General features: G+C 40.8%; 1 protein-coding gene across 1 annotated transcript in view; it reads right to left on the bottom strand.

Moving 5' to 3' along the window:
• The window catches only part of RERE (arginine-glutamic acid dipeptide repeats), a 308,722-nt gene extending 298,114 nt beyond the window's left edge, over window positions 1–10,608 (bottom strand). Inside the window, exon 1 of the mRNA XM_080801487.1 lies at window positions 10,202–10,608. The gene's annotated coding sequence lies outside the window, so the exon portion shown is untranslated. The remainder of the gene's footprint in view (window positions 1–10,201) is intronic.
• Window positions 10,609–12,126: the final 1,518 nt, after the last annotated feature.

The raw sequence follows: 12,126 nt of genomic DNA, 5'->3' as shown, positions 1-12,126 counted from the left end.
GAGAAATAAGCAAAAGCTGGCAGGGGAAGTGGGGCCAAAAAGGGGAGATTGGGGTTTTCGTTTTAAGATAGAAGAAAAGCAGCACAGGACTATGTTGTTGGGAATGATCCGGTAGAGCCTGAAACATGAATGACCTCAGAGAGCAAAGGGTGGCATCCTGGAAGCGGTGGTATGGGATGGACTAGCCTGGCCCTTGGAGAGTCTGGGAACAGCTGCTCTGTCTCCATGCCACCAGGAAGGTGGAGTCTATGCTGCAAGGTAGGTCAGTGTAAGGTGGGCATCTACAAAAGTTCTCTTCTGACAGCAGTGACTTTTCTCACTGAAGTAGGAAGCCCAGCATGAAGAGGAGAGGAAGTATAAAAGGAGAAAATACGAGTCATCTAGGAACCTGGATGAATGAACTAGGAAAATAAAGTATGATTGCCCGGCAACCTAAGAGCCTACTTGAATTTTATGAACCACCTGGGAATCAACACCAAGAAATTTCCCTAATCTGAGACATAAGGGCTAGCTGCCTCTCTATTAACAAATGAAAAATTCTTTAACACAAACTGCTTAAAATGGGAAATGTCTAACATATTTTGAGCGCACCAAATGTATAACAATGCTCTGGGAAAGTTGCAGTTTCTCCCAATAATATGATGAAAGAGACTACATATCCCATTTTCATACCATATTCATAACCGCTTTATCATACCATAAAGGAGTCATCGGTCACCAAAGGATTTAACAGCCCTGGGCTGAAGCTAACTCCCCATCAGACCACTGTATACAAAAGCTGGGTTTGAAGGCCTCAGTCAATTATATGTTGTAATAGTAAAGCATATAGTTAACTTATATTCTTACAAATGGAAGTACAAATTTGCACATAAAAGATTATCTAAGATCACCAGGGAACTGCCATATAAAAATCTATTCCTAATTACATTGTGGTGATGGTTACACAACTCTGAATACACTAAAATCCACTGATTTGTATACTTTTTCAATGGGCAAATTGCCTGTTATTTTATTATAAAAATTTATTTTGGAATTTTATCTCAATAAACTTTTTAAAAATGTATTCCAAGGTTTGAATCTCAATGGAATCATTTTTATCATCAGGAAATAAAAAATTGATTTTCTTTTTTAGTTTCTCAGTTAAAATTTAATGGAAAATGGAGCAAATACAGTATGTTCTGACAGCTCCTAAATATTAACTTTGTAGGGATCCAGAATTCTTTCAGAATGAAGGGCAGAGTCTGAGTTGGGGTTGTGGGTTGAGTTTGGTTTGGTTTTTTAACTACTGAGAGTTTGTAGCTTCTAACAGTGGTGTTTTATCCCTTTGATCTAGACATACTCAAATCACATTAACTAAAATGAACACAAGCAATCTTTTGACTGGATAGCTCCAAAGAACACCTACATTCTAGACACTCATCAGCAAGACTAAATGCAAACCAGGATCTGAACCAAAACAAAAGAATTAAAGTGTCCTAAGTACTATTTCAAGTACTGTCACATTTCTTAGAGTTATGATACTTCACAGAAATTTTATACTTCAAATATAACCAGCAGGCCAAAGAATTCATAAATTCTATTTTTCTCCCTGAGACAGGAAAGATAAATTCAACAATTTCACCATAGATGTTTCAGTTTCCATATCAAAATGTAAAAAGTGGGAGTTACCTCTCTCTACTTTGAAACACAAAGACTAAAAATAAAGGTTATGCTCTTTCTAAGGCAAAGGATTAGAAGACTGAACTGCCAATAGTAGAATGGTCATGGAAGGAACAATGAATGGATAGAGAAGAAAAAACAGCCACCTCCAAAATGGACACTGTGAATGCAGGTAACTCAACTAACTTCTCTAGACTTGGCTCTCCCATTTCATAACCTGAAAGGCCAGCATCTGCTCTGTCTCCTTCATAAGGCAGCTGTGAAGACCAAGCCAGAGGTCAGGGAAGGCTGTTCTGCAGGTGTAAAGCCTTCTGCAAACAGAAGCATAATCCCCACTTCACTACAGAAAAGCTCAGTTGCTGTGATAACCTACTGATCACCTTTTACTCTGCATGTATGAAATTTACGCTGTATTAGTCTGCTCAGGCTGCTATAACAGAATATCACAGTCTGGGTGGATTTAACAGCAGAAATTTATTTCCCACAGTTCTGGGGGCCAAGCATTCCAAAATCAAGGTTCCATCCTATCCCATGCCCTGCCTTTTCACTGTGTCCTCAATGGGGCTGTGGGTGGGGCAGTGAGAGCTCTGGTCTCTTTCTCTCTTCTCATCACAGGGTGCCATCCTCTTGGACTTCATCTGAACCTAATTACCTTCCAAAGGCCTTACCTCCAAATACCAAAACACTGGTGGTAAGAGCTTCAATATAAGAACTTTGGGAGACTACAATTCAGTCCACTGCACTCTCCTATATAGTTTTTTTAATGACTGTCATCAGGCAGAAATTAAACCTTTGTATAAAAAATGAACAGGGGGCAGGGAAGATTTAAAGGCTAGCATACTTTTAAACGGGCTTAACTGAGATTCATACAATATAAAATAAAATTTACAACAGATGAGGGAAGTCAGATGGTAACAGGGCTAAGATTTATTCGGCATTTCTCTGTACAATGCACTGCCCTAGGAGCTTTCACTTTGCCCTGACGGTAGCCATACAGAGTAGGAATGATTTCTAGAAGAGGACTCTGAGCACACAGGGGTGAAAGAGGTGTGTGTCCTCAGGTCACATGGCAAGTCTCACAGGTAATACAGGCTACCGAGCCAGTACTCTAACTATACCTCCTACCCTGCGCTTCTCTTTTCCTTGAGACAAAAGAAAATCACAGGGGGTTGTGGAGAGGAGTTGAAAAAGATGAAACCATGTATGAGGTGTTCAGGTTCACTTTATATCTTCCTTAGATGTGGCCAAAATTTTATAAGCAAATAGCTCAAAGGAAACTTGATCAGTCAAAGGATTCTAAACCTGTAAGTTAAAAACAAACCACATTGCTCATGGGGGCCAGTTCTTTCTTGCACTAAAGCTGAGAAAATGTTCTCCTCTTGGTCCTCATATAGACAGCGCGTTATGGTGAAGAGCAGCCTCGTAAACCTCTGGATGAACCATTCACGACAGGGATGGGATTCAGGAGTTCCATAAACTACCCATAACTGTGTATTGTGGACATGCAGCCAAATCTTCACAAACTCTGCTGCGCGCGCTGGGGGTGGGGTGGGGTGGGGGTAATTTAACGTGTTTAAAATATGTGTGTGTGTGTGTATGGGGCCCTTGGGTGGCTAAGTCACTTAAGTGGCCAACTCTTGATTTCTGCTCAGGTCATGATCTCAGGGTCCTGAGACACAGCCTGCCCGCACCCCTCCCTGCACACTAAGCAGAGAGTCAGTCTGAGGATCCTCTCCACCCCCTCATAAAAATAAATCTTAAAAAATAAATAAATAAACATTCCACTACTGAATATTTCCCCTTATGTATTCAATGTGAGAATTATGCTCTGTGTAAGGAGCATAGCCTATGAAAGAAGAGAATGCCTACGCAGATGATCAAAGAATTGGGGGACAATAAAAAGGGGAGGGGGGATGAAAACAAAGCAAAGAATATATACACAAGTAAAAGCTCTTCGGCCTAAGTTTCCTAATTATTAAAATATCCACACACCAAAGACAAAAGAATGAAACATCTAAAACCAAAACTAGAAAATAATTGTTCAAAAGGTTCAAACTAAATAAACACTTTTTAAAAGATTTTTTTAATATATTTATCTGACAGAGAGAGAAATCACAAGTAGGCAGAGAGGCAGGTGGGGGGGTGGGCAGGGAGCCTGATGAGGGGCTCGATCCCAGGACTCTGAGATCATGACCTGAGCTGAAGGCAGAGGCTTAACCCACTGAGCCACCCAGGCGCCCCCAAATAAACATTTTTCTATTAAGTTTTATTCAATAAATAAATGTGTGTGTCTTCCTTACCACCCCTCACATATTTAAAATCCCTAGGCAAATTCAAACTATTCCGTTTTACATTTAATTTATGCATTACTAACCAAATAAACAATAGTATGTATGCCCCCCCCCAAAATTAAGATTTAGTAACTGAGGTCCTTCCAAAGAACACTTATTAAATCTCTGTAAGAGAAAAAAAACCTTTGTATTGGGGAATAGATCGGAGTATTGAAGGGGTTTTTTTTGTTGTTGCCGTGTTTGTTGGTAAGACCAAAAAATACAGAAAGTTCTCTCTGTTATATATGTGTAAGACATCAATTCAATATATTAACCCTTTTAAAACATTTAAAAAGATAAAAGGAAAGTAAAACAAAAACATCTTTTAAAGATAATCAAGAGCCATTCTCCAATCTCGCTCCTAAAAGACCATATTTTTTAAAAAGCTGGTTATTTATCTGCTTCTGTATGTAAGCACTCTGGTTGTTTGTGCAACACATGAGCTGGCCCAAATAAGAAATCTTGAAAGCAAGGCAAAAGGAAGTAAGTAATTTCAACTGGCATTTACTAAAGGCATGCAAGTGAAGTCACTACTGCCGCTGAGGTTCAAAACCAGCAGAGACTTGAATATACCACTGTTTCCAACCAGCTATTTTTAAATTATTAGTAGATAATCTGGTGAGCCTGCAGTAAATACAGCTGTGAACACAGCAGTACACGCCATCTGGAGGCTTTTGACTTAAGCAATCTTTCAAACACACAGTATATTCACTCTATTTTGTTCCTTTGAAGCTCTACAGTCGCCTATAAACTGACCCTTTTTTAAAACCACAACTACTAAAGCTCATTCACTTGATGGAAAACAAGACAGACGAAACAGACCTAATTGTTCATCTTTAGAACCAAGTGATTATTTCAAATCTTTGCTGGCATAAATACTTGAATTTTGTAAAGAATTTCCCTTACTTAATCTATCATATTCTTTAAAGGCTCTTCACGGGTAACTTCTAGCTCATCTTCTGAAATCAAAATGTTTTCTACTTTCTAAAGTGATTCACATCCATTACTCCATTTTATACCAAAATCTGAATACAACTGTCATATTAATCATCATAAAATCCTACCTACAGGGGGCACCTGGGTGGCTCACTGGGTTAAAGCCTCTGCCTTCGGCTCAGGTCATGATCCCAGGATCCTGGGATGGAGCCCCCGCATCGGGTTCTCTGCTCAGCAGGGAGCCTGCTTCCTCCTCTCTCTGCCTGCCTCTCTGCCTACTTGTGATCTCTGTCTGTCAAATAAATAAATAAAATATTAAAAAAAAAAAAAAAGAAAATCCTACCTATAGAACGCCATTACCATTAAGCTCTTAAAGCACTGACCAGTTACTGCTATTAACCTGCAGCCTCTTCTAGCCACCTTCTGGTACTTCCTTCTCTCCCTGCCAAACTCCTCAACATTTTCTCAGCAACCACAAACTAGCTTCTACTAGTCACTGGCCTTCCTCCTCCCTCCTGGGATGTTCTGCTTGCACCAAAGTCTCAGGGGCCTCCACTGACTCCTGAGGAAAGAATAGGTACTTTTTCGAGTTGTTCTTTTTCCTCCTTTGCCAGCATTCTGGCTTTTCTTCTCCAATAAGTATTCGTACATGCATTGCCTCAGCACTAACCTTCTACATGAGATTCAGTGCCCTCTGGTTAGCATAAACACATCTCGGAGCCATGTGGGCCACAGCTGTGGGGGGGAAAAGGCCAGAGGAGGCCCTTTTACAAAGGTCACCTCTTGGAGGATAAGAGTTGGTCAAACCAAGAACAGGTGGTCAGGTTTGGCTTGGACTCCTGGTCTCCTCACTCACTAGCTGTGAGGCCTTGGTCAAACTGCTTAAGGGCTCTAAACCTCCTCTTCCTTATGTATTACCTAAGGGGTATTTAAACCTGCAAGGATTAAATAATGCAAGCAAAGATAGAACAATGCTAAGGAAATCAAGTTACCCATAATCCAATCATCTGAAGATTAGCACTATTAATGTTTGGTCTGTTACTTTCTAACCTTTCTCCTTAGCTTCTGTGCATACATGCAGGTATGCACATAGTTTGGAATCACCATGCATAAGCAGTTTGGCTTCTTCTGGGCTTTACATTAGAAGTGTTTATATCGTGTTGATTCTTAATGGCTACATTATATTTCCTTTTATGGATGGGCATGAGTTAACATTTCCCTTCTACTGTTTGGCACTTAAACCAACAAATCACAATCTTTAAATTCTTTACTGTTCCATTTTCCTTTTCTTTCTTTCCCAGATAAAGTCTCTTTTGCCTTCTCTATTTTACCTGTGAGCTAATACATCATCTAATTATGTGAGGCACATTTTATCAAGGAAGAAAAGAAAGGTGGCTTTAAAGAGTGATGTTAAACTTCCAATATTAAGCTTCTAAAAACCACTGGCATGCCTAGAAGTTCTATCATTGCACAGATTATCAGTCAGGCTCCTTTTAATTTGTATTGTCTTCCTCTACTGGAATGTAAGTGCTCTAAGGACAGGGACTTCACCCTCTTTTGTATTTTAGCAATTTAAACAATACCTAGAGCAGAAATTAGTGCTCACTATATTAAATATTAGCTGTTAGTATGTGCCAGGCACATTCCTAAGAATTCTGCACAACCCCCTGAGGCAGACTGATCATTTTCCTCATGGTTACAAAGAGGCTAAGCAACGTATTATAAATAGGTCTCACAGTGAGTATGCCGTGAAGCTAGGAAGAGAACTCAGGCAGCCTAGCTATTAACCACCAAGCTGTACTTAATAAATTGATTAGTTATAGCAGCAGAGCTCCATATATAGCATTAAACACTGAGTATGACTATGCTTTTTCTAATTAAATGTCAACATTATTGGATTTTCTTCATTACAAATATGTATCAGCTATATCAAGGATTAAACAGATTCTGGAGGGCAAGTCTATGACCCTAATCACCATTAATATTCAGATTCAAAAAATATGGTCTCAATAAAAAAAAAAACTTATGAATGAACTTTTGAAATAACCTGTTCAGATCCAGGATACTTCCCTTTATTTGCCCTTAGATTCAGCAGTTGCCGTTGCTAATCTAAATGTTTTTCTTTTTTTTTTTAAGATTTTATTTATTTATTTGACAGAGATCACAAGTAGGCAGAGAGGCAGGCAGAGAGAGAGAGAGAGAGAGAGAGAGGAGGAGGAGGAAGCAGGCTCCCTGCTCAGCAGAGAGCCCGATGCGGGGGCTCAATCCCAGGACTCTGGGATCATGACCCGAGCCAAAGGCAGAGGCTTTAACCCACTGAGCCACCCAGGCGCCCTGTTTTTATTTCTTTTAATTAGAGAAAACATTTTCTAGATAGGCTACACTGAAATTATCATATTTTCTAGAAAATGCTGCACTTTCTTTCCTCATTCCAGGTTATCTTGAGAAGGACCCATTTCTCCAATGAGTTAAAAAATACTTCAATCTATGCCAACCTTCCTTACCCTGTCCCAGCATTCCCCCCAACAGCATATCTCCTTATTCTTCTATCAGTAACTGGGGCTTCAAAAAAGGCTCTCAATATAAACAGATTTCAATCCATTTTGTTTATGGCTTTTACTCTTTTTTTTAAGAAATGTAGAGGACAATCTTAGAAGCCTCTGGCAGTGACTATCTCCTCAAGACAGAGGCAGATAATAAGGAAACCAGTCTACAGAGAAAAATGTGTCATTCATACAGCAATCTATTTTATGACCCCAAAAGCCTGGCTTTGTCACAGTCCTATATTCAAATACTCAAAGCTACTCAATCTGAAATACCTGCCAATAACTTGGAGCCAAAAGCCCACTTTAAAATTTAAAGGTGGCCACATATGTCCCTGAACAGACATTTCTCTAAAACCTTCCATTAATCATCCAGTCCTTGGCCAAACTGCTGTTAGTCAATGGCTCTCTCCGTCCCTTTCATTACAGTGTAACAAGAGGCAAGAGACAGGGAGAAACAGTTTAGCCATGTTCTCTGCATTGAGCTCAACATTTACTTCTGTTTTAAAAAAACGAATCCTAAAATAGCAAATAAAAACCAGGTTTGTTTGGGGGTTTTTTAATACTGGCTTCCATGTCATTATAAAATGGATGGTTCCACTGGCTAATCAGACTACACAATAGCAAGCAAACCCTATGACCTTAGAAGAGCATAGTAAATGTAATGCCTACCGGTAAATTACATGGTTTACCAATTTCCTCAAAACCAAAAATAAATCTCTAACAAGTCAACTATTTCATGAGTAAACAAAAGCTTGTCTTGTTCTATCATTTGCTTAAAAGCAAGCACAGTGCCAGTGGGAGAGGGATTAAGAAGCACAGCCAGACAAGTCCATAAAACCTCCAGTGTAAGATAAAACCACCCTGCAGGGGCAGCCAATGCATTCTAACCTAACAGCTGTACACAGTTGCACTAATTAAAATGAAAAGCTAGTCTGCATAACACACAGGCAATTCACTGAACCTTACTGACAGGGTGACAGGGTTCACTATCCACTCTTCACAGGCAAAGTAAACAATAAATTGGCACATAGCTGAAGATACCTGAATTTGGAATATATAGACATTTAAACATTTCAGAAATAATCACAACCATGCAGACTGAAACATATCCTATAGGAACACTGGCTATAAAAAACCATACACACACAAAGGAAATGGTACAGCTACATTACGTCAGCTCTCGCCTCAATTCATAAATGCAAAACCACAAAAACAAGACAAAAATTTAAATGGCCTTTCTCTGGAACCTTTCTTACAGTGAATGAATGTAGGTTAAGTCTTTAAATAAGTCACTGAACAACAGCACATTGATGCATCGCTTTCAACAGCCAGGGGAAGGAAAAGTGTAACCTTAGTCAATTCTATCACGCAACCAGATCAAATAACATTTCAAGCGCCGCCTGCCAAGCGCCAGGGCCTGCCAGAGTACAACGAGCACTCAAGTGCTCTGGACTGAAAACCACCTTTCACTGGTCCCAGAGATCTTTATAAAATAGTTTAAACACTACTAAATTACAGAGTTGGAAAAAACAAATACAAGCTCTAGCTGCTCCCACAGTATTGTGAAGTTGCTGTTAAGCCTCTAAAATGTCTGCCTTGTGTTATTTTACTAGGCAATGTAAATATTCAGAAAGGCAAATGCCCTTAAAGCTCAAATCTAACACATGCATAAAAATGTAGAGCTGGTTGTGCATCTGGAAATAATTGCCCACAGATCAACGGGCTAACAGGGGATATTGTTCCCATCTGTAAGGTTTCAAATCATGTCTACTTTACATGTGGACTTCCTAGCCAAAAAGAAGAAGGAAAGGAGGAGGAAGAAAACCTCAAAACATTAACTTTGGCAGAGAATATTAAGGACTTAATCAACTCTGTTCTCAACTTTCACTCAGTGTCTCAATCTTAAACCACACAGACACAATTTCAAAGGGAAAAATTAATCTCTGTTGACCCTTATGTTCATTCACATGACATTTTTTTCTTTAATTTCCGTATGGCTGAGAGGAGGCCTCCAGCCAAACAATGCCTCAAGGACAGCAGCGGCACATGTGCCCCAGTAAAGCTAAAAACTGAGTAAAACAAAATAACCCATTAAACAAGTCTCCGCAAACAGAAAGTGGTCAGGCAGGTCTCCCCAGAGCTTCAAGGAAAGCCAAGTAAACAAGGGGAAGGGGTGGGGAAGCCAGCATCTCAAACCAAAACAATTTTAACAATTTAAATTTAAAGCCATCTTTTTCAAAAAAAATTCTGCATTTTGGCTAGTCTAGCAAAACAACAGTTTTTTGGTCCCAGAAACAAATTATATGTCACTTAAGTAGCCAATATTATTTATAATCAAGTCCATCAAATTCATTATATTTTTAAACTTAAATTTACTCCACAGTAAGCAATTAAGTTTCTAATCAGTGACTACTGCATTACTGTGCTCATCTTCAATAACGCTTTCCTTTCAGAAAAGACAAAAACATACATATACACATACATAAACATACACCTTTTTCAAACAGTGTTTTCTCTGCCCTGAAGGGTGTTTCTCAATTGGTTTATTTAATTGGGACTTCTAGAGTTTGGGCGATTTAAAAAAAGAAAAAAACAAAAAACTAGTAAACCAACAAAATGCAATGGGACACAGTAAATACCGATTCCTGATTCCTGGAAAGCCATCATCATTCTTAACACCGGAGTGGTTCATCTTTGCAGGGTCAGCTACAACACTCTCGGTACACCCACCTCCGAGAACCCCAGTGCCCACACTTGTCCAACTTCCTGGCCCGCGAACCCGCTCCCCCTTGCAGCACGAGGCTCTGGCCACTTGCCTGCGGCCGGTCGCGGCAGGAGCTGAGCCCGCAGGCCTTGTCCTCCTCCGGCGCAGGGCCCGCAAACTCAGGCCCGCGGGCAGGGGCGGGGCGGGAAAGGGCTCAGGGCGTGAAATGCACTTGCTAAACAAAAGGAGGCCCAGGCAGCCGCAGGGCAGGGCAGGGCAGCTTGGGCTCCTGTCCCCGAGTTCTGCGGCTCCGGGAGGTGGCGGCGCGGCGCCCCGCCCGCGGCTGGGAGATGCGGCCGCTGCTCCGGCTCGCGCTCCTTCAGCCCGGGTGTCCGGGCCAACACTGCCACATGCCTGTGACCCAGACTCCGGTAGAGAAAGAGCAGCCACCCCACGGAGGCGGCGGCGGCAGCCAGAAAAACCCGGGCTGGAGCCGGGACTGCTCCATGCACACCCTTGCCTGCCGCCACCACGGCGGGGGCGCGCGCGCGCGCGCCACTGCAATTTTATCTCCTTCCTAGCTCTGCCAGCCACCGCTCTCCCCAAGTCTCCCTCCCCTCCCGACAGCCGGAACTGGGAGGCTGCGTGATTGATGGCAGCTCTTAATAGCGTGGTCAGCTAGAAAATGCATCTGCAAGCAAGATATTAAAGAGGCAGCTCAACCCTGTGAGTGATCAGCAGTTCACACATCCTCGAGCTGCCTCTGCTTCTGCCAGGAATATTAATGCCAACCACCTCTGACGTCTAACAAATGCAGATGAAATAACCAACAATCATAGGCATGCAGAACACTTGTTTCAATGATACACAGAGAAAGAAGCATTGTTTGGTGTCAACATTTCTGACCCCAATTTTCCTTACAGTTTTTAGGAATTCTCTGTAAGTCATTTGTTTAAAAGTATCTCTCCGATCCTTTTTCTCAAGAAAGTAAAGGTCCCTCTGCTACATAAGGCATATCTTAAATTAGACTTGACTGAAATCCACCTAATAAGGAAGCATAATAAATGCATATTTTTTTGCCATTTGATATTAAACCTACCCAGACCCCTCATTAATTCCACTGTTACGTGAATCTAAATAGAATTACCCACTGTTAATCTCAAATTAGTTTTTTCCCCACCCCAATCTGATAAAACATATACCCACCTGCTAAAATTTAATAACATTAAACTACACTTACATCATGTATTCCCAAGTAGTAACTAACGGTCAAGATCATCTGTCCCAATTAAATAAGACAGTCCACAGCAAATTTTTAAAAAAAACATTCCTAAAGCATATGAATTCAATGTATTAAACTCACTCAGTGTCAACCCAAATTTGAAAGTTAAAAACTCAAAATTTAAATGATCTCTTTTGGTATCTTTAACAGTATACCCTCTGCCTTCCAGCAAAGTTTCATGGAAACCTCTAAAATAGCTTTATAAATGTTATTGGATGTTCCAAAGTCCAAAAAAGTTGCCAAATTATTAGGTACCTCCCTCACCAAAAGTCAGTCAGAGATTTAGATAAAATGATAAGCCCAAAGTCTCTCAAAAGGGGCCAGAGGAGGGAGCACAGAGTAAAACCCAAGGTCCTACCCTGCTGGCACAAATAACCAAATGATATGCCCATTTGCTATTTAAACATTATTCTGCTGATTTCTCTTAAAGAAAAATCAAGTTATTCTATAGGAGATAGAAACATCTATCTAAAACCACTAACACAGCACAGGTACTGAGAGGAATAGCTGATGAAGCATAATGCCTTTGCCACCCTGAAAGGTGCCTGTGGTCAACACAAATCAGAGGTGGTCTAGGGCGCCAGCGGAGCTCTGCTGTAAGCTCCACAAACTCCATTCCTCACTGAGACCACCCTGAGAGGACCCGCAGCTTCAAAATATGCTTCATAA

Source organism: Martes martes, assembly GCF_963455335.1.
Source record: "Martes martes genome assembly, chromosome: 4".
Classification (NCBI taxonomy): Eukaryota; Metazoa; Chordata; class Mammalia; order Carnivora; family Mustelidae; genus Martes; species Martes martes.
Note: the sequence above shows the minus strand (reverse complement) of the source record. Positions and strands in the feature narration are given on the sequence as shown.